Source organism: Anabrus simplex, chromosome 7 (genome assembly GCF_040414725.1).
Source record: "Anabrus simplex isolate iqAnaSimp1 chromosome 7, ASM4041472v1, whole genome shotgun sequence".
In the NCBI taxonomy this organism is placed as follows: Eukaryota; Metazoa; Arthropoda; class Insecta; order Orthoptera; family Tettigoniidae; genus Anabrus; species Anabrus simplex.
Window position 1 is genome coordinate 272137770 of NC_090271.1, and position 23021 is coordinate 272160790.

The 23021-nt window shown below is 41.0% G+C and overlaps 1 non-coding gene across 2 annotated transcripts; it reads left to right on the forward strand.

The window, feature by feature from the left end:
* The first annotated feature begins 214 nt into the window (after nucleotides 1-214).
* LOC136877812 (uncharacterized) lies at nucleotides 215-22820 on the forward strand. 2 transcript variants are annotated; one of them, XR_011018570.1, is made up of 3 exons: nucleotides 215-389; nucleotides 22494-22572; nucleotides 22658-22820. It is a non-coding gene; the product is annotated as an uncharacterized protein (transcript). The 2 variants fall into 2 exon arrangements; XR_011018571.1 differs by lacking the exon at nucleotides 215-389 and adding an exon at nucleotides 2653-2772.
* The last annotated feature ends 201 nt before the right edge of the window (nucleotides 22821-23021 follow it).

A 23021-nucleotide genomic window follows, 5' to 3' on the forward strand; every position in this document is an offset into this window, starting at 1 on the left:
TTGTGTTGACCCGGAACAATCTAAAGATGGTTAGCTATGAATGCAGGAATTACTGCTTTTTTTTCTTTTTTCGTAGGATGAACAATATATTATTTTCTTCCCTCATGGTCAGTGCTTACCTCGAGCGTGACAAACACTTATCGTGAATCTCAAGGTGAACCGCTAGAGTAGGTAGATACCTCACTGTGTGTGGAGTGATGCCGTGGAAGTCGCATCTTACCGCCCCGAGAGTCGTCTCAGATGTATTATTAAGTGATCAGACCGGTATTGCTTCTTGTCTTCTTGTGGTGAAATTTGTTACAGCCAGGTTGATAACCGCAATGTGGAAAACGAGTGAAGGTCGTATACAACCAGCACGAAGGAAGGACTGCGTGAAACCTGTTTACTCGGTGAATAATTACTGTAAGGAGTATCGGTGATGTATGGATACACACAATTAAATGCAATCAATATGTACTTAGCAGTGTATTCACTGTCATATTAACGCACTAAAGCGAGTGATCATAAAGAGGGTGAAATTAGCAGTGAAAGATTAGGTCAATCGTTTCATTAATTCTGGTGTCGAGCACGTCGTATTAGAAACTCAAAGTATAATGCAGGTTAAACACGTTATATAGTGAAGTTGCGTATAGAGTTGCAGTATGCAAAATATATATTATGATTTTATATCGCACATTATTACAGTTCTTTGCGGTATCATGACGATATTCCAAAACATTTCCTCCGGATCAAATTAAATTATCGTAAGAAACCTTTAATTTATTTCTCCAGATTGAGAACAACAGTGTAGGTAACAGCTCTTAACTGATGAACCCAAGCCGCACTTGGACGAACTATTCTTACTCTTACGAATGAGCTACTTTTCCACTTCAGATGTGATTAGCGTAGTTAATAAGTGCCTAATTTAGAATATTCTCACTAAAAATGATTGAAACTTTCGTATTGCTTATTAATCATTTATAAGTTTACAATTTGAGAAAAATATTATTAACAATTAGGATTACATCACAACAATGAACATTTCAAACTTATTAACCCATATGAAGCATATTTTGTAATAGATTTATACTTGCTTTATGTATTATACAACCATTATCTCAATTAAATTATGTTTACTAAGAAAAGGACGAAAGCGAGGAAGTTAGTCCTGAAGAAATTTGAAATAACGTATTAATAGTTTAACTTATTTTGTATAGTCTGAATATTTTCCCGGTTGATTTAGATTAGTTATTCCCAGTAACAGACTTTTCAACGCTTATAATTCGATATATAAGAATATGTTGTTAATTTTTTATTTCTTTATGTTGAATTCGAATCTAAGTTATTTAGGAAATATTCCTTACAATTTGCTTCCCATTAATATTTTTCTGTACATATCCGTGAATAAATTCCAATATATCTCATTTATGCGAAGCGTTCAGAGATCTCTGTAAATATTTATTGAGTAGGATGGGAAGAGGTCGATTAAGAAAACTGTATATATATTACGGTTCTGTATTACGAAAGGTTATATCAATGTTACCCTATGCCAAAGTATGGCTCATTTTACTTTTGCTTACTTGATAAGCACCAACTTTCATATGATTGTAGTCCGATAGCAAAGCATTGGACAATGCAGGAAATATCCTTTGACAACTGAAGTATTCGAAATTAACTAATAAATTCAATTTTGAAACTCTCCGGTGCGACGATTAAATTCAGTCCTCAGAATGATGAATGGGAGAGGAAACGTGTTTCTTGCAATAATTATAATAATTTCCACTTCTTTCGGAGCTGAAGTTGCCGCGAAAATCGTTTGTTGCTGTTATGATCAGGAACAAAACTGTGCCGGAGTTACCACCAGAGATAACAATAATTGTTCGTGTGAAAATAGAACTGCAATGAGCGCGAGAAATATGAGGATAAGTTTGAATCAGTCAGCACAAAGTCAGTCTGTTGAAGAACAAAGCCAAGTTTTTGACAGTGATTTCGTTCAAATTTTTATTGGCGGAGATAATATGGTAACCAGCAAAGTCTCCATATTGCATTACAAACTTGTTAATGCGACTTTTTCTCAAAATCTCTCTCTTTCTCTGTATTATTTTTGTAATGAAATGAACCCCGACCAAGAAAATATCGATCGAAGTGTACATATTCAGTGTCCGTGTGATAGTGTTGTTAGCAGAGACTGTTGTTTACCTGGTGATGTAGTATTTATTCCTCAAGATTATAACACAGGTACTTGGGAGTGTTCGATGGTCGAAGAGGACTTACGAAGCTTCGAGTACGGTGATGTGGTACTATACCAATTACCTCCATATGTGTTTCTTCGTAACGACATCCTCTCTAGTGAATATGATAATGAGAGATCCAGTGACTTAAGTAGATGGGAATATTATATACTGGAGGGTAGTAAAGCGTTCTCTAAATCGAAAAATGGACGACTCGTTTCAAAGCACGTTGATTTTAATGTGGTGTACCTCTGTGAAAATATGGGTTACAAGACCATTAACTCAACTATGTACCAGCAAGTCATCTGTAAAAGTATCCTCGACGATGAGATTACAGGTGGTAGGACACCATGGTTTACCGACTATTACCAAGGAATGACGGTTTTGTGTCTAATACTCAACAGTTTGACGTTAGTAGCATTTGTTCTTCTTCCAGAGGTGCGAACTATGAAATCAAAGATCCTTATCTCTCAGACAAGTAGTTTTCTCGTTTTGAACATCGTAAACCTTATATTCTATGGATACGGAGGACACTTGCCCAAGACGGAATGCATCATCATTGGTAAGTGAAACATGATATTTCACCTCTTCGATTATTATTATTATTATTGTTGTTACTATTATATGCCCTTGCTGGCGAGACCTAGTGTTTACAGTGCACTATGTCTTCTAGTATGAGCTAGAGCAATTTTGTTACTTTCATTGATCTGTCTCAGTCTTATTCGTGGCTATGACAATTTGAAAGTGACTGAGGTATGAGCGATGCTACTAATGTTGTTCATTATGCGGTCACTCCCTAGTATGAATGGTGTAAGAATGTTGCTCATAGAGGCGGTTGATGCATGCAAGTCAGTGGGGTTGGTAGACCGATATCTGCTGTAATAGCAACTTTTAGCTCAAAGAAGGAAGCAACGGGAAACTACCTCACTCCTCATTTCTCTAGTACTATTCTTCATTGATGTCTAGGCCATCTATTGTAGCTAATAGTAGATACATTGAGGATTCAACCGGCTTTCGTGCTGAGGACTGAACATAAATTATTATTATTATTATTATTATTATTATTATTTCTTCTTCTTCTCCTTCTTCTTAAACCGTTTACCCTCCAGGTTAGGGTTTTCCCTCGGACTCAGCGAGGGACCCCACCTATACCGCCTCAAGATTATTGTCCTGAACCGCGTGGATTTGGGTCGGGGGATAGAACTGGAGAGGAGGACCAGTACCTCGCCCAGGCGGCCTCACCTGCTATGCTGGACAGGGGCCTTGCAGGGGATTGGAAGTTTGGAAGGGATATACAAGGTTGATGGAAGGAAGCTGCTGTGGCCTTAAGTTAGATACCATCCTAGCATTTGCCTGAAAGAGAAGAGGGGAAACCACTTCGAGGGTGGCTGAGGTGGAAATCGAATCCCCTCCCCCGCTCACTCAGTTGACCTACCGAGGCTGAATGGAGCCCGTTTTAGACTTCTTACCACTTTTCGAAAATTCGTGGCAGGGCCAGGGATCGAATCCGGTCGTCCAGGTGTGGCAGTTAATCACACTAAACACTACACCACGGAGGCGGACATTTTCGTATTATTATTATTATTATTATTATTATTATTATTATTATTATTATTATTATTATTATTATTATTATTATTATTATTATTATTATTTCTTCGTTATGCCCAACTATGGAGCACGACTTATATATCGTTGCCTTTTTCTTCTCCCAAATTCTGTTCATCTTCTCGCTGTGGCTTTTAGCCATCTTCTGACCAGGTTCTGCTGGTGGTAGGACTTTGATGACGTTTAAGGCGGCGATAGGCGACTAATTTTCTGAACTTAGATCTGTCTAACCCAATGTCATCTGTGATGCCTATTTCCTGAAGATCTCTTTTCACCTTCGAGCAAGCAGTTGTTTTATACTTTTATTGATAGGGCAAGGTTCGGAGTTCTTTTGGTCAATCTCTGATTACTCATTATCACAATACGTCCATAAAATTTGAAACGTCTTTTCCTAAATGTGTCTGAGATTTTCTCTGAGTGTTGGTACAGGTCGTGGGACTTCCTTATCATCCAGATTCCCCCTGCACAATCTGGTCCAAAATATTCCTGAAGATTTTTCTTTCTTGCTTTAAGTACAGAACATCTCTTCAACACGTACTAAATGCACGTAACACGACCTAATACGTTGAAAGTCGGTTTCGATTAAAATAATATATTATTATTATTGTTATTATTATTATTATTTTATATTTCGTGACTCCTTCGCTGATTGGTCTTCACCGCCAGGGGCCTCATCTTGGGAGCAATTACTGATGATGCCGGGTCTCCTAGCTAAGAATGGCATTGTTTCCACTTACTTTGCTAGCCGACGCACTTCCATATTTCCTTTCTGATCTCCCATGGTCAATTCTTGTCCTCTACTGATTCCGGCAGTATTAAGTTCGTATGACCTCGGATGTGTTTCATTCTCATGTCTTCCGAGGAATTTTACCTGTTTTTGCCGATACCTTTATTCTTCGAAGATTAAGATTTCTTTAGTTTTTTCTGATTAGTATTAAGAGGGGATGATTGCCTAGCTACATCTCCCCATCAAACAATATTCGCCACCTTATTTAAATAATTTTTGACTCTTCTCTCACAGGGTTCTGTGCTCAATTCGCGACGGTGTTCACGTCCGGTTAGTTTCTCTTGTTCAGGAAAACAGCATTTTTTCTTTCTTACAATAAACATCACAATATAGAAATAATTTACATACAAGGTAGAAGGCCCGTATTTCGTATCCTTAGCAGATTTGGACTTATAGAAATTCAGGAATATTATGGACAAGTCTAGAAATCGGTAAATACATTCCTGAATATTTCCCCTCTTACGGGCAAGTTGCATTGAAACTGTTGCAGCATATGGGAGCCAATATTTGTCATAAACATAAACACTACACAAACTAAACAACCAAAAACGTGTTTTTAATTTCGTCACCACCAAATTTATGAAAAGTACACTTAATTTTTATATATTACATATACTTTCCCTATAATGAATTACTTGAAGGCCAGTTATGAAAAATGTTTCCCTGGTATTATTTTCAACTTTGTCTTCCAGCGTTTCTCGTGAGATGTTAAACGCTTTAATTGAACGTTTGTAACACACTATCTTGTCCCTCACTGCCTTAACAGGTAGCCTTTCTCATAGCCTCCTTATCACTCTCCTAGCGTTTTCCCATCTGAAAATAATAATAAACTTCACAAATAACAAGTAACAAATAAAGTGAAGGGGGATTAAATTACGAACATTCCCTGATCTATTATAATGGCCGCTAGAGTAACTCACGCCAGCCACCTCGCTGCAGAGATTACATGCCAGGAACTTATACCACACGACTGAAATGCAGTCCAGTATTCCATATAGACCTGCATATCAGTGCTCATTCTAGGAATAAGAGGCTCTTAATTTGAATACCACACTAACTGAGCTCAGCATGAAAAATGAATCCTGCTTGTTCAAGAAAATTAATGCTGAGCAAACAAACCAACTCCCACAAAAATACAATGGGATAAGGCTACGCGTGTGCGTGCGTTGCTAACCAGTATATACCAACCGTGGAAATTGGAATTCCCTAGGGGGACGAATTTAGGTGCGGGGACGGAATTTGGCCCCCTACCTTAATCACACCACACCACCAACGACCACGGGAAAAACAACAGTGAATAGGTCCCTTCGCACTGGGTTGGCGTTGGTAAGGACATAAGCCCATGAAACTGGGCTAAAATCCTTATATTCTGCCAACCTCAAGTATCAGATAGAGCCAGCATTAAATGCACATTTATACAATATGAAAGAGAGGTTGAATGGGTACCTACGTTTCCAGAAAATACAACTCAGAGAAGATGCTGTAATGGTTAAGAGGGGTGGGGGATTCACAAGACAGTATCACTGGAACTTCATGTTTTCCTACGTATAGAAATGATATGAGTAAACATCTAGCATCACAGATCACAGATCACAGACCAGGCTTTCTCCGGATGGTGTTATACTGTATTGAGTAGTAAATAAGTTACAATATTGTGAACGACTGAAAAAAATATTCCGACAATGTTGTGAGATGGACAGTAGACAATGGTATGAGTAAACGCGATATAAAGTCAGTTTGTAAGCTTCATCAAGAGGAATAGTCCAGCCAGTTTTAATTACTGCGTTGATGGGATGAAAGTATATCGCTGGGATCACTGTACTAGCTAGGTGTTAGCATATGGAAAGGTCTTTATTGGGGTAATTACATTAACGACGTTGTATATAGAGGGCGTAATAAGTCTCTGATAAGACTCTCCAATTATTTATTTTATTTTATTCCTGACTTACATTTGTGGCGAAGTTAGGGCTCACGGCCTTACACTTATTCACCTTAAATAATATAATTTAAAAATGTATACGTGAAATTAAAGGTAAGATTGTAGTAATGCTACTAAAAGTAGTACTACGGACAGGTACACTATGACAATGTTACAAATCAGTTGGGCAATTAGAGTGATAATACTAATAATAATATAAAAAGGAAATATAGTAAAATTAATTATAATAATATGATAATAGTAACTATATTAATATTCTTGTTATTCTACCGCTTTTCTCACACCTGCGATTTCGCGGGTGTGAAGTGTGCCGCACAGGTGTATTTGGCCCTGTTTTATGGTCGGATGCCCAACCACACGCGATTGAAATCCCTAATCCGGCCGAGAATCGAACCCGGGATCATCTGAACCGAAGGCCACAACGCTGACCATTCTGCCAAGGAGTCGCATTAAGTATGTTAACAATAATAATGATAATAGTATTAATAAAAATGACTGAAGTGCAAAGAAACCCATTCACACGACAAGCACACGATGACTCACACAACTCGGTTATACGTTCCCTGGAAAAAACTTTCGGCAGGCAGATTTGGATTTGAATTAGAGTATGGTTCCACGCGAAGATTACTTGACACAACAAAAGGAAAAGAGCTCAAGGAGACTAGCACGATTTGTTCTGGCTGATTTTCAAAAAAAGTGTAGTGTTACAGAAATGCTGAATATACACTGACTGACAGAGCAAATGCAACACCAAGAAGGAGTGGTTCGAAAGGGATGAAAGTTGGGGAAAAACAGAGACGGCACGGACGAATAATTGATGTTTATTTCAAACCGATATGCAGGTTACACAATGCGCACGGCATCGACTCAGTAGGATGTAGGACCACCGCGAGCGGCGATGCACGCAGAAACACGTAGAGGTACAGTGTCAATAAGAGTGCGGATGGTGTCCTGAGGGATGGTTCTCCATTCTCTGTCAACCATTTGCCACAATTGGTCGTCCGTACGAGGCTGGGGCAGAGTTTGCAAACGGCGTCCAATGAGATCCCACACGTGTTCGATTGGTGAGAGATCCGGAGAGTACGCTGGCCACGGAAGCATCTGTTCACCTCGTAGAGCCTGTTGGGAGATGCGAGCTGTGTGCGGGAGGGCATTATACTGCTGAAACAGAGCATTGGGCAGCCCCTGAAGGTACGGGAGTGCCACCGGCCGCAGCACATGCTGCACGTAGCGGTGGGCATTTAACGTGCCTTGAATACGCACTAGAGGTGACGTGGAATCATACGCAATAGCGCCCCAAACCATGATGCCGCGTTGTCTAGCGGTATGGCGCTCCACAGTTACTGCCGGATTTGACCTTTCTCCACGCCGACGCCACACTCGTCTGCGGTGACTATCACTGACAGAACAGAAGCATGACTCATCGGAGAACACGACGTTCCGCCATTCCCTCATCCAAGTCGCTCTAGCCCGGCACCATGCCAGGCGTGCACGTCTATGCTGTGGAGTCAATGGTAGTCTTCTGAGCGGACGCCGGGAGTGCAGGCCTCCTTCAACTAATCGACGGGAAATTGTTCTGGTCGATATTGGAACAGCCAGGGTGTCTTGCACATGCTGAAGAATGGCGGTTGACGTGACGTGCGGGCTGCCACCGCTTGGCGGCGGATGCTCCGATCCTCGCGTGCTGACGTCACTCGGGCTGCGCCTGGACCCCTCGCACGTGCCACATGTCCCTGCGCCAACCATCTTCGCCACAGGCGCTGCACCGTGGACACATCCCTATGGGTATCGGCTGCGATTTGACGAAGCGACCAACCTGCCCTTCTCAGCCCGATCACCATACCCCTCGTAAAGTCGTCTGTCTGCTGGAAATGCCTCCGTTGACGGCAGCCTGGCATTCTTAGCTATACACGTGTCCTGTGGCACACGACAACACGTTCTACAATGACTGTCGGCTGAGAAATCACGGTACGAAGTGGGCCATTCGCCAACGCCGTGTCCCATTTATCGTTCGCTACGTGCGCAGCACAGCGGCGCATTTCACATCATGAGCATACCTCAGTGACGTCAGTCTACCCTGCAATTGGCATAAAGTTCTGACCACTCCTTCTTGGTGTTGCATTTGCTCTGTCAGTCAGTGTATGTTGCTGGGAAGACTTTTGAATAAGGATATGAGTTGCTAGAATAAGCGAGACTTTCCGAGCTGTCTGTGGAGAACTGGCGCAGAATAACATTAGTACACGATTAAACTTAAGCGGGGCGTTTAAATGTAGGTAAGGTCATAAAATGAATATAAACTTCGAATTCAAGAGTGCAAATTGTGGCAAATATTAATTTATATGAAGAGGAAATAGGAAGAGAATAATTTACTAAGGGAAATGTTCGATAAATTTCCGAGTCCATGTCAGCCACTGCCCAAATGAAATTATAGATTTCAAGGATACAGATTGGTTTCTACGAAGATCTGCAAAGAGTGAAATTCAAAAATCTCTTAGCAAAACATTTAAACTATTTTGTGAAATTGGAAATGGCAAAAATGTGGACTAATGGAATCGGAAAATACAGAAAAACTACAAATTACCAAAGAAGACATGAGATAACCACTCTGGAATTAATAACTGAATTCAAGAGGTTTGATATTTGGAATGAGAAAGGACAGAGAAACATCGGGAAATAACGAAGTGATGTGGATGAAATAGAAGTAAAGTAATAGTTGAAAGGAACCTAGTTCACAGGAACTCGTACAGTACCTACCAGTAATAATATTAAATAATAAGCAAGTGCATTTATCAAACCTGGACGGGGGTCATAGTCACCGGATTCTTACTAAGGCAGCCGCAGTTTGAATTCCGGCCAATGCATGTGGGAATTTTTGGTTCGTATTCTAAGAAAAACAGGATGTTTCGTGGTTATAATCACAATAGCAACAGTCATGAAAAAGTAGGAGATGCCTGATCAATAAGAAGGTGGAGAAGTAAAAAAGAAAAAAAGCAATTAGTAACGCGGTCCAGACACAGATATCTCTCTCGCGTTAGCCGTAATTTCTGGTGATTCCTGGGGTTCCCCTACACGAGGTTAGATTGGAGGTGCGGCAGTATTTCTTACAAAGTATTAGTGTTACGAAAATGTTGCGAAATTTGGGCTGGGAAAGACTTGGGATTAAGGAGACGAGATGCTCGAATGCCCGACTGTGTGATATGTTCCGAGTTCTCAGCGGAGAGATGGCGTGAAATGACGTAAGCTTGGGCGGAGCTTTTAAAAGTACGACATGAAAGATCATAATATGAGGATAACGTTGGAATTCCAGAGGACAACCTGGAGCAACTATTCACTTATAGGACGAAGAGTAAGGGACTGCAAAAAATCAAGATAAATGTTTGATAAATTCCCAAAATCTTTGAAAATATTTAAGGAAAACCTAGGTATAAAGTTGATAGGGAATCTGACACCTGGGCATTAGCCTTAAATGCAGATGATCGATTGATTGATTGATTGATTGATTGATTGATTGATTGATTGATTGATTGATTGATTGATTGATTGATTGATTGATTGATTGATTGATTGATTGATTGATTGATTGATTGATTGATTGATTGATTGATTGATTGATTGATTGATTGATTGATCGATTCTTTATAAGCTCCTGCAACAAATAAAGGAAGAAATGAATTAACACTTCCACTGAAGAATGCCGTGCGGGCAGTTATGTCGCAATTCCTTTTCAGTAACAAGTAGGAAGTGTAATATTACCTAATCGTAAGTTAGTTTCCTTATCGTAGAAGTGTTCGATAGCGTGCTGTTATCAATGTCCTCGACGGCCTGTATTAAGTCAACGACGTGTGACGTCCATGCTTATGGGCGGATGGCAAAGGAAATTATGTTTACATTTCAGAACTTATACCCTCAGCCATCCTAGAACAATATAAAACCTGTCCCACACAGATATTTACCCCTCAGGAGTTAATTTTTCTATTCAAGGAACCACCAGCTAGTTGTCCAGTAAACGATAACATATTTCATCCAGCATTTCTGCATATAGGCAAGGTTTTATGAGACACTGTAACTCCAAAATTGTTGTTCTTCTTCAGCTTCTACTTTTTCTCGCTTTGTCATGGATGTAATATATTTATTATGTCCTAGTTGTGGAGCTGCTGTTCTCCTTTTCGGCCCTTCTTCTTACTGTGTCGTCCCATTTGCAACCAGTCTCATTTGCGATCAGTCCCATTTGCCATCAATCAGACAGAGAAATGCAAGATTAATTATTTTTTGTCGTATTAAAACACTGTCCCATTTGCGATCACTCTGAGAATATAACGATTTACGAACACTTAGGTTGCTCATTGGAATTGCCTACCGCAGAACTGCTACAGGGGGACATTCCTCAAGCAAACAGCGACAATTAGAATAGGTTCAACTGCAGTTTAGAATTGAAAGTATACCTGTTCTTGTTAGATAGTATTTATTTGCTTGTTCTGTTTGTAAGAAGATGCATATTATTATTATTATTATTATTATTATTATTATTATTATTATTATTATTATTATTATTATTATTATTATTATTATTATTATTATTATTATTGACGATTTGCATTGGGTCGCACCGTTCACAGGTAGGTCTTATGGTGACGATGGGACAGGAAAGGGCTAGGAGTGGCAAGGAAGCGACCATGGCCTTAATTAAGGTACATGCATAGCATTTGAATGGAGTGAAGATGGAAAACCACGGAAAACAATCTTCAGGGTTGCCGTCGGTTGGGATCGAACCCACTGTCTCCGGATTACAAGTTGATAGCTGCGTGACCCAAACCGCGCGGCCATTTGGTTTATAATAACAAATTTTATCTTTTTTACAACTTGTTTACGTCGCACCGACACAGATAGGTCTAATGGTGACGATGGGACAAGAAAGAGCTAGGAACGGGAGGGTAGCGGCCGTGGCCTTAATTAAGGTCCAGTCTGCTGTGAAAACGGGAAACCATAGAAAAACGTCTTCAGGGCTGCCGGCAATGATGTTCGAGGTAAGGAAGTGACCGTGACCTTAATTAAGGTACCAGGTGTGAAAATGAGAAACCACGGAAAACCATGTTTAGGAGTGCCAACAGTGGGTTCCGAACCCACTATCTACGGAATGCAAGCTCACAGCTACTTGATCCAAACCACGGGGCCAATTGCTTGGTTTTATTTTCCATTGTTGCCAAAATATGAACAATGTTTGACAGCAGAACAGTGATAAATAATGCACAAATAACATACATAACCTCTTAATTACTTGAAACGTTATATCGTTAATTACTGAAAAGAGATCCACGATAAAAGTACACGCCTATTGCCAATGTCAGTAGGCGTACAGAACTACGATGAATGTTTAACTGTCTGTTATGCACAATTACTGGTACACGCGTTTTCATGGAAACGAACAGTGAAAAGAAATCTGATGTTTCAGTAACAAGAAAGCGCATTTTAATTAATATTTGAGCACGCGTTGACATTTTATAACTACTATTTGTCGCAGGGTGCAAATTGCTGCTTAAAACCTCAATCAAAGGCATGCCAGTATATTTGTATAGTTTGAATTCGTCTTTCAATTCACCCTGCCTATATATCCGAAGAACGAGGATTTTAACCGTCTTCGTCGAAAGATGATGAGAATACACAAAAGCAGTATATTAGCTGTCGATATATAGTAAGGAACTGCACATGCCCCGTGAAGTTACAGAATAGATAATTATGTCTTGGAGGCTGGGTACATTTTTTATTCCGTACCTGGTCCGGGTGCTATATCGGGTCTTCTAGACGTTTCTCATACCAGGGATATTTGTGACAGTGTCCGACTCGTTGGTTGAACGGTTAGCGTACTGGCCTTCGGTTCAGAGGGTCCCGGGTTCGATTCCCGGCTGGGTCGGGGATTTTAACCTTAATTGGTTAATTCCAATGGCACGGGGTCTGGGTATATGTGTTGACTTCATCACCATTTCATCCTCATCACGACGCGCAGGTCACCTACGGGAGTCAAATAGAAAGACCTGCACCCCCTGGCGAGCCGAACCCGTCCTGGGATATCCCGGCACTAAAAGCCATACGACATTTGTGACAGTGGTGTGATATTCAGAGAAAGTAATGTGGGTGCAGCCTTGGCCTAAAATAGGAACTGTCCGGGCATTCGCATTAGTGCAGGAAAATGGAAAACCACTGACAACCTCTTTCTGTTTCCCAAATGTAGAACTGTCCATTGCCACCGGTACAGCTGAACAGACTCTCCACCTCCGACCTATATCTCTTGTTCAAGGCATTCTGAGCAGACGGGTTATAGAGCCGATCAATGCACCTTACATTGCAACGCAAACACCACCATTCTTTGCCACTATAGGTTCGATATCTGACGTTCCAGAAACTTTGTATATATGTCTCGTCAGCATGGACCAGTAACTTTGAGCACATTGAGTATAGTACCAGCATAACGTCCTTACGAGTTCATCTGTAGTTCCGAGTTTCGAGCTGTCAGTGGAGATATGGTGCAGAATGACATCGGTAGACGAATAAGTTTGAGTGGTGTCTTTAAAAATGGGAAAACCGGGCGAGTTGGCCGTGCGCGTAGAGGCGCGCGGCTGTGAGCTTGCATCCGGGAGATAGTAGGTTCGAATCCCACTATCGGCAGCCCTGAAAATGGTTTTCCGTGGTTTCCCATTTTCACACCAGGCAAATGCTGGGGCTGTACCTTAATTAAGGCCACGGCCGCTTCTTTCCAACTTCTAAGCCTTTCCTATCCCATCGTCGCCATAAGACCTATCTGTGTCGGTGCGGCGTAAAGCCCCTAGCAAAAAAAAGTGGGAAAGATTACAATATGAAGATAAAGATGGAATTCAAGAGGACAGACTGGGGCAAATATTTGTTTATAAGAGGCGGAATTATGGATTGGAATAACTATCCAAGGGAGATGTTCAATACATTTCCAATTTCTTTGTAATCATTTAAGAAAAGGCTAGGGAAACAACATATAACGAATCTACAAACTGGGCGACTGCCTTAAATGCAGATCAGTAGTGACTGATTTATAGTGTCTGCTATAAAAGCTGTTTAAATATGCTGCAGCCCACATACGCTACTACTGGCGTGATTATCTGGAAAGCTGGAACTTCACTGCCGTTCGTCGCCGGTAATGAAGCAGTCAACGACTGCATGGTAGTATGCTGAGAACTTTTGAGGTTCCTTGTGTTACCTTACCTGGAACTCAGGAGCCAGCAAGATAACGTTCGTCCGCACGTAGAGTAACTACGCCATGTTTTACTGTTTTCCTGGTCCGCCTAATAATTAAATATGTTATCTGTAGAAACGTTGTTGGACTAGGTGAAATGCAAACTTTCTATGAGTCCGGATATGTATGTTTTGAAGCATTAATTCAAGGAACGGTGGGGAAACGTTTTACAGCGTAACATTCCACGTCTTTTCGTACCGTATCTGATCGAACCAATCTATATATCCAAGCATAAGATGCTCACATGAGGTACTAGGCCTAAATATGACTTGATACATTGTCCTTATGGAATAATACGGTCGTAATAATTTATCTCACCGGGTGGTCCACCAGCCTCTTACGATCCAGTTTGATGCATCCCTTCACATGAACTACAATTCTGAAAGTCATCGGTCCCTCTCCCTAAACCGGGGTAATATAACGAGATGTGTTTACGGACTAGAAGACAGCAGGAATCGTGTGCGCCACTATTAATTCATTGTGGGTACCTCGAGCGAATCCGTAAAACGAGTACAGATACGCCGAACACGTACTTTACAACGGAAGGTTGACGCACAGACTGGGACCACGCTACAGTATACGCTGCAAAGTGGGCACTGTAGGTCGTGTCGCAGAAGCTCACAATACCGGGCGAGTTGGACATGCGGTTAGGGGCGCGCGGTTATGAGTTTTCATCCGGGAGGTGAGTTCGAATCCCAATGTCGTCAGCCGTGAAGATGGTGTTTCCGTAGTTTCAGATTTTCACACCAGAAAAATGCTGGGGATGTACCTTAATTAAGGCCACGGCCGCTTCCTTCCAACTCCTAGGCCTTTCCGTTCCCACGGTCGCCATAAGACCTATCTTTTTCGGTGCGACGTAAAGCAACTAGCAGTAGCTCACATGGCAAGCGGGCGGGGAGGTAATATGATAGTAGATAGTGCTCGAGGTAGGAGGTCCGAATCGCACATAAGAACATTTTTAACAGCCAGTTGCCTGGGATGTGGTAAGATTACATACTTGATAGCTTCCTAGAACTGATTTGTTTATTTCACGCTATAAAAGACCGTATGTACCGCTGCATTGGGTATGGTGCTGGGTTGGACGAGGATGTGGAGAGGATGGTATGTGGCCAGTATAGGCTGGTAAGTGAGCGCCATAGGTCAAGTGTTGCGGTAGCGCACATGGACAACGCGCGGTAGGATGTGTGATAGTTGACAGTGCTCGAGGGTGAGAAGGTTCAAGTCCTATGAAATAATTTTTTTAAGTCAGTTGCCTGGGTTGTCGCAAGGTTGTATAATAAATACCGGTATATTTCTCAGACTGATTTGCGTATTTGGCCCTTAAGAGGGTCGTTGGTATGCAGCTAAGTTGATAGAGGTTAGGAAAAGTGTGAAAGGATTTCAGTTATCCACGTAGTTTAACGCAGCACCTGCTGGAACTGACGACCTCCGTGGTCGATACCGAGATGCGCGCGATGTTGTAAGGAACGTCTGGCCCGGTGCAACATCTCTGGCGAAACGGATCGGCATGCCTCAGTGACGAGGTTTATAAGATGACAAGGACTAGCCAGCTCCTGTGCATACACAAGTTGTTTTACATGGCCCCACAGAAAAAAATTCTAGGGGCGTAAGTTTGGGTGATTTGGGGAGCCAGGGGGCAGGTCCTCCGCTTCCTATCCATTTATCAGGATGGAGATGATTCCTGACGACCACCGCCGCGTGCAGTGGAGCTCCGTCATGTTGAAACCACATCCTTCAGACGTCAAGGAGTGGCACATGTTCCAAGACCGGTGGTAGTTCATCTTGGAGAAACCGCAGAGAGCGTTGGCTGGTCAGACGGCCCATTATTATGGAATCGTGCTTCGTCTGTAAATAAGAGAGTCGCTATAAAAGCAGGATCAGTGTCCACATCCTGTAGGATCCATTATCAGAACGCCACCTCGGCAACGAAATCATGACCATGGAGCTCCTGGTGTAAGTGCAGATGGTACAGGTGAAGCCGGTGTGTATTCAATATCCGCATAACAGACGCTCGGCTGATTTACGACTCGTGTGGAATGGCTCGTGTGCTAGTATGAGGGTTACGCCGGATAGATTCAAACACGACCTCTTCATTGTCAGCTGACGTTACGGGATGATCTCGAACAAGCCTTGTCCTTACCAGGGATGCAGTACCCCGCAGACGTCGTTTGACACTCTGAAATATCATGTCCTTCGTTTGTCGTCTATCCGAGTAGCGTTCTTGGTAGAGGCATTGTGCCGGGTATGCATTCTGTCAAGCTTCTCCATAGATAAGTAACATATCCACATATTCGTCGCTGGAATACATCTTGAGGCAGTGAATGAACTTTGTGTTGTGAATTGCTTCGAAGGAGGGGATTTCGCGCAGCTAAATACTTACTTGTCATCGCATGTTGTTATCGTTACAATGAGGCATACTTTGCTCTATCTGTAGTCTACAAAGCTTGGAACATGTACGACGTAGCTAACTGGCCACATACCATTAAATTCTCATCATTGTCCAACCCAGCAAGATACCCAGTGCAACGATACATACTGTCTTTTACACGGTGAAATAAACAAATCAGTCCTTGGAAGCTAACAAGTATGTAACCCGACAACATTCCAAGCAACTGGCTGTTAAAAATAAATCTTAGTGGGATCCGAACCTCCTACCTCGAGCACTGTCTGCAATCACATATCTCTCCGGCTGCATGCCTTGTGAGTTACTTCGACACTTCAGCTACGGCACCTACTTTCCAGCCTGTACAGTACTCTGCTCCCGATCTGTGCGTCCACTTCCTGTTTTAAAGTACATGTTCTGCATATCTGTACTCGTTTTACGGGTTCATACAAGGTACCCATAATTAATTAATAGTGGCGCTCACGATTCCTGCTGTCTTCTAGCCTGTAAACGCACATCTCGTTATATTACCCCGCTTTAGGGAGAGGGAGCGATGTCTTTCGCAATTGTAGTAAATGTGAAGAGATGCAAAAAACTGAATAGGAAGGGGTTGGTGGACCACCCGGTATATTTACCTTTGCAGTAATACAACTTCCTTAAAATCATACGGATCTTTCTTTATGGTCTCGAGGTCTAGGAGTAGCGTTCCTGCTTTTGATCTGGAGGCCGGTTTCGATTCCCGGCCATGTCAAGTACTAAACCTGGATCTGAGGATTGGATCGAGTTACACTCAGTCTACGTGATTCAAATTGAGGAGCTATCTGACCGTGAAATGGCGACCTCGGCCTAGAAAACCGAGAATAACTGTCGAGAGGATTCACCGACCATGCGTCACCTCATAATCTGCAGGTCTTCGAGATGAACAGAGGTCGCTTGGTAGGCGAAGTTCTGTCAGGGCTGTAGTGCCATAGGGTTTTCATTTTTCTTACTTGATGCGCAAATGTTTGTATCAATGAGGGCAATGGTTATCCTAGGTGATTTGCAAGCAGGTCTTGACTTTCTGCTTTCCATTTCAAACTGAATCAACGACGTCTATGCTGTAGTCAGGCTATATGTAAAGTGATGAGAATATCATGTTAATGACTAATGCATACAATCCAATACCGTTAAAATGTCGACAAGCATTGTGTGGAGAGCAATAATTATTTAGTCTTGAGAATATTCACAGGACTTCGTTAGAATACGTCCTATAACCACTTGATCAGCATGGACAGCAAATAGACTGTTCGTGTTCCTCGACGTGGGAAATGTGACACCCAGCTATACACCTCAATTCAATCGTCTGTCAGTAGATCAAAATATTTGGCTTATGAACTTAAATCAACATTCACTGCTGTGCAAAACTGAAGGACGGAAGTAACTTTCGCGTGTTGTGCCACTGCCAAGCGACATATCTCAATGAAATTTGAACAATACTGAACAATATCATAGTATGCTTCAAGTTATTTATTAAAACACATATCTCAATGAAATTTGAACAATACTGAACAATATCATAATATGCTTCAAGTTATTTATTATAACACTTGGTAACCTGGATGGCCGTGCCATAGGCTGTGAGAAACCAGCAGGGCTCAAATAGGAACGAATTCCTCTAGTTGGACTAGAGTCGCAAGCCGTGATTTAAATCATGTAGACCCCTATATATCTGGTTACCCAAGCGCAGCAAACTTGGAGGGGATGAGATTTAAACGAAGGGATGTACCGAACAATTATAACAGGTTGACAAACTTCTCATTTCCAGGGCTCTAATCATCTGATTTTCAATAAATTAATGCGCCACTGAGCTATATTCCACATATCTGCCAAGACGCATATTTGACATAAGAATTAGCATGTAACAGGAGCCGATAAAACCATTTAAATTTCCTAAACTGAGATATATGCGTATTTACGGCAACGGCCGTTAACATCTAGCAAGCTCTTACAAAGGAAAAGGGTCTGTTTGCTGGGGTTACCTTCGAAGATAGCGTCCTCTAGCGGCTATAAAATCTGCTGTGAGAAAGGAAGGGTTCTCATTGTCTATCACTTACTCATTCTCCTTCTGCTTTGAAACGCCAAGTACGACGTATCGTAATTTGCGAGCCAAAAAGACATATTTCTTTGTAAAGTTTTTGTTAAACTGAAGTTCAATCGCAGTGACTTAACTCACAAGAGCTAGTGACGATCTATAATTATAAGTATTAACTTACACGTACGCGAACTGTGTTATTAAAGTGTGCGAGTGGTTTAAAATATAACTGCTGTCAAGGACTGATTGAAACCGGGCCAGTTCCCTCAAGTTAGTGCCGCACATAGTGAACTTATATCTAACGTAACTCGACAGTTCAAGATACGACCGACATCAAGGAGACAGCAACAATGAAGTATCCCGGAGTCGAGAAGAGTATCTTCATCCATGTGCTATGTACCGTCGTCATGGGCGTTGCTGCCAAGTTACGTATTTTTGTTCTATACGCATTTGAAGTGATATCTAGATACTTAGATACTTCAACAAGTAAATTAATTTATAAATGTAAGCCAGAGTGGCATTTGTTCTGTTCATTTTTTGAAAGTCAAATATGTTCAGAGCTGTATGCATGCCAAATCCCGGAGCTAAGGGATATATAAATAGATGGGAATGAGGGTGAGAATAGGTTAGATATGTGTAAGTGTTATAGTTATTAGTATTTTGTTCCAGTGTGTGTTCATTTTAGATAGAGTTGTTCGGGCAGTTGTCTGTTGGTCTATTTTTTCCACCATCACGGCGAAACGGCCTGATAGATCTCGACGAAACGTCACACTTAGAGTATACTCATCTCGGGGAAGGTTGTGATATGCATATGATTTAAAAATATTTGAATAGACTAGGGGTTCATAGGACAACTAGAGCAGTTTATCTCCACTTTCTCTTACACTCTTTATTTTCAGTAAAATCCATGGACTGTATGAAAAACGTCTCTTCAATATAAACAACTGTTGTTATATTCATAATTTGGATTACTTACCCTTCAAATAGCGGAGAAAACTACTATTTTCTGCGGGTATCATGCCCTGCATTGAGAGACCGACAGATCGACAACGAACCTACAGGTTACCATGGCAACGTTTCTGACAGCTTGCACCAGGGAAGTAACGTATTGGAATTTTCGCCATCATTCCTGTAAAATTGTGATAGTTCTTTGGGTAGAGAGCAAGAGACACGTCAATTGGCCATGCTATGGGATATTGGCGGAATATCGTTGGAGGTTAAGTAATAACACCATAAGTCATCATCTTATTTGTTCACCTAAGAATCCCTACGCCTAAATGTCTCCTCTGTTAACGCTTTCTAATATCCGTAACTCATACCATCACAATTTACTGAGGAACATTTGATTTTCAAATACAACCACGTGGTCTTTACATATTTGTCCTATCCGGCTGTCCTCACTTATAATCCAATTTTCTTTTAACTTCAACATTCTTAACTGTATTACTTTCTCTTTAATTACTCCGTGCGCATGCGAGTGCTAATCCCGAAACCTGGACCCTCTTTTCTTTGAGGAAAAGTTCCAAGCTGTTCAAATGTATAACTTTGGCCCAGGAAAATGTCGAAATATGCATGCAATTTTAATGACGGTGCAGACCTTCGTTTCGGGATAATTGGTGGTTAAACGGTAAGTCGTATCACAATACAGAAAGCACAATATGTTTTCATTTTGGAGAGATCTAGAACTTTGGTCGTATGAATTTTTGTCGTATTTCTATCTCTTATACGTTAAATAGAGCTGTATTTATCGATGGCAAGTTAATTTTGTACTTCCTACAGGTTTATGTTATCGTTTGGCATACTTATAGGAAAGATCGAATGATGATATTCGGTACGCACATTGACATGACCAGTAGCCAAATTTTATGTTTCTAGCTATTACATGAGTATCAAAAATATAAAGTAGGTAGTATATGAAAACTGTACGAAATTTCACCCTATTCAATGACTCTAACTCAATCTAACCCATAAATATAGGAGATACGAGAATATGTCATAGGACCAACCATGTAAAACACTGAAAGGGGCGTCTGATGGTAAAATCCACTTGTAGATGTGTCGTACAGTTTCAAAGCTATAACTCTCGAAATAAAGGTCTGCACTTCTACACGTGTCCATGCTTATCTATATAAATTAAGTTGTAGGGGGAACGCTGTCTGTAATTTCGTTTCTTTTGCCAATTTTTCAGATATTTGTCCATTTTGGGTCAGCTCAAGCATCATCGGCGATGCCGCTAGATAGATCTCGACCAAACGTCACATTTATAGTATGCTCATCTCGGAGAAGGTTTTGATATGCATATAATTTAAAAATATATAAATAAACGGGGGTTTATAGGAAAACCAGAAAAGTTTTCCTCCATTTTTCTTATACTATCGATTTTCTGTAAAATCCGTGGTCTGTATGTGAAACGCCTCTTCATTATAAACATTCGTTATTTTCATAATTTAGCTTACTCTTCAAATGACGGGGATGATTACTATTTTCTGCGCGTATCATGCTTTGCATTGAGAGACCGGCAGACCAACAACGAATGTACAGGTTGCCATGGCAACGTCTCTGACTCCTTGCCAGCAGGGGAGTCATGTAGTGTCATTTTCGTCATCGTTCCTGTAAACTCGTGGTTGTTTCTTGGGTAGAAAGCAAGTGAGACGTCAATCGGCCATTCTGCGGGATACTGGTGGAATATCGTTGGAGGTTATATCCGTTCTCGAATAGCTTAAGTAATAACATTATAAGTCATCATCTTATCTGTCTACCTAAGAATCCCTGCGTCTAAATTTCTCCTCTCTTACCGCTTTCTCATATCCATAACTCATACCATCACAATTTACTGAGGGACATTTGATGTTCCAATACATCCACTTGATATTTACATAACTATCCTATCAGATTGTCCTCAGTTATAATCCTATTTTCTATTCATTTCAAATTTCTTAACTGTATTACTTTCTTCCTTAATTACTCTGTATGTAAGCGAGTGCTAATCCCGAAACCCGGACACATTTTTCTTTGAGGAAAAATTCCAAGCAATGCAGTTGTATAACTTTTGGCCCCGGAAAATATCGAAATATGGATGCAATTTAAATGACGGTGCAAACCTTCGTTTCGGGATAATTGGTGGTTAAATGCCAAGTTGTATTACAAAACATCACAATCGCCGTTCTCTTTGGAGAGATCAACAACTTTGGTCCTATGATTTATTGTTGTGTCTCGATTTTTGATACGTTAGATAGCGCTGCATTTCTCGATTATAATAAAATCTTTCGAATCCGGTTGTGACTTGCATTAGGAAAAAGGGCTTCTCTTTAAAATGAAATCTCTATTGAGAGCGGGCGAGTTGGCCGTGCGGTTAGGGGCGCGTAGCTGTGAGCCCGCATCTGGAAGATAGTAGGTTCGAATCCCACTTTCGGCAGCCCTGAAGGTGGATTTCCGTGGTTTCCCATTTTTACACCAGGGAAATGCTGGTGCTGTACCTTAATTAAGACCACGACCGCTTCCTTCCTATTCCTAGGCCTTTCCTGTCCCATCGTCGCCATAAGACCTCTCTGTGTCGGTGCGACGTAAAGCAAACAGCAAAAAAATGTTTTCTACTGAGAATGGCAGTTGCTAAGTGAGCTTGCCGTTATAGTAAAAATTCCCCAAGTTGATTAAGATTGGCAGTAGGAAATGTGGCCTGCCATTATCCTCAAAGCTTCCCCAATGCCTGCCTTACATCGGAAACAACGTATGGCGTCCTCCCTGTTTTGTTCCTAGGGTAGCGCTATGAGGCATGCAATTTAATCCTACTCACTGCCTTTACAGAAATTTACGGAGAAATCCATATACAATGTAGAATACCGTAGCGAGGAACGGGTATGTTTGCTAGTCAATAAATAAAATAAATACAATAGCTTAACTGGATATTGGATCAGACAATATTTTTCTGATGTATCTGTCTGGAGATTGAAATGCCATGATATTCCACAGCTGTGAAAAAATCTGATATTAAATTGCTTACTTAATTGTTTCCGAACCATTCTGTGCTTCTTCTTGAATCCAAGGCTGTGAGAAGATCTACTGTATGTTCAAGATTATTTAAATGGAAGGAATTATTGGACAACTGCTGTATGTTCATAGAAATTACGGTAACTTATTGTAGACTCCCCGAAGCAAATAAATTTGTATTCTTGAGGTAATTTAATTTCACAGGTTTCTTCAATTATCTATTTTGAAATTACCATTTTTTACTTCCCAGCATACATGACCCACTTCTGGAATCTTGTCGGGACATTTTGGATCAATGTACTTTGCATCGATATGGCCTGGACATTCAGGTAAGATCTTGCTGTAGAAGTGAAACTCGCTGCTGAATTTTCGGTTCGAAACATATACATTAACTCAGTTTCATTCTACCCTCAGCGGCACTCATATTCAACGAAGTGACAAATGGAAGTTCATGGCCTATTCAATCTACGCCTGGGGCACTTCTGTTCTGATTACATCAATAACTGCCGTCGTAGATTACGTGGATCACGTTCCTGTTGGTATCATCAAGCCTGATATTTCGTTACATAGTTGCTGGTTCAGGGGTGAGTTTCTTTTCTGCATTGCTCACATGAATACATTACAAGATATTGTTGAAGTAAATTATTATTCCTATAAATGAATTCTGGGAAACAATAATTACATGTGCTGTAAACAATGTAAATGAGAAAAAATCTACCATTTTATAAGCAGTGTCAAAACGTCAGCAACAGCTAAATCTACCTTGATTATTATTTAA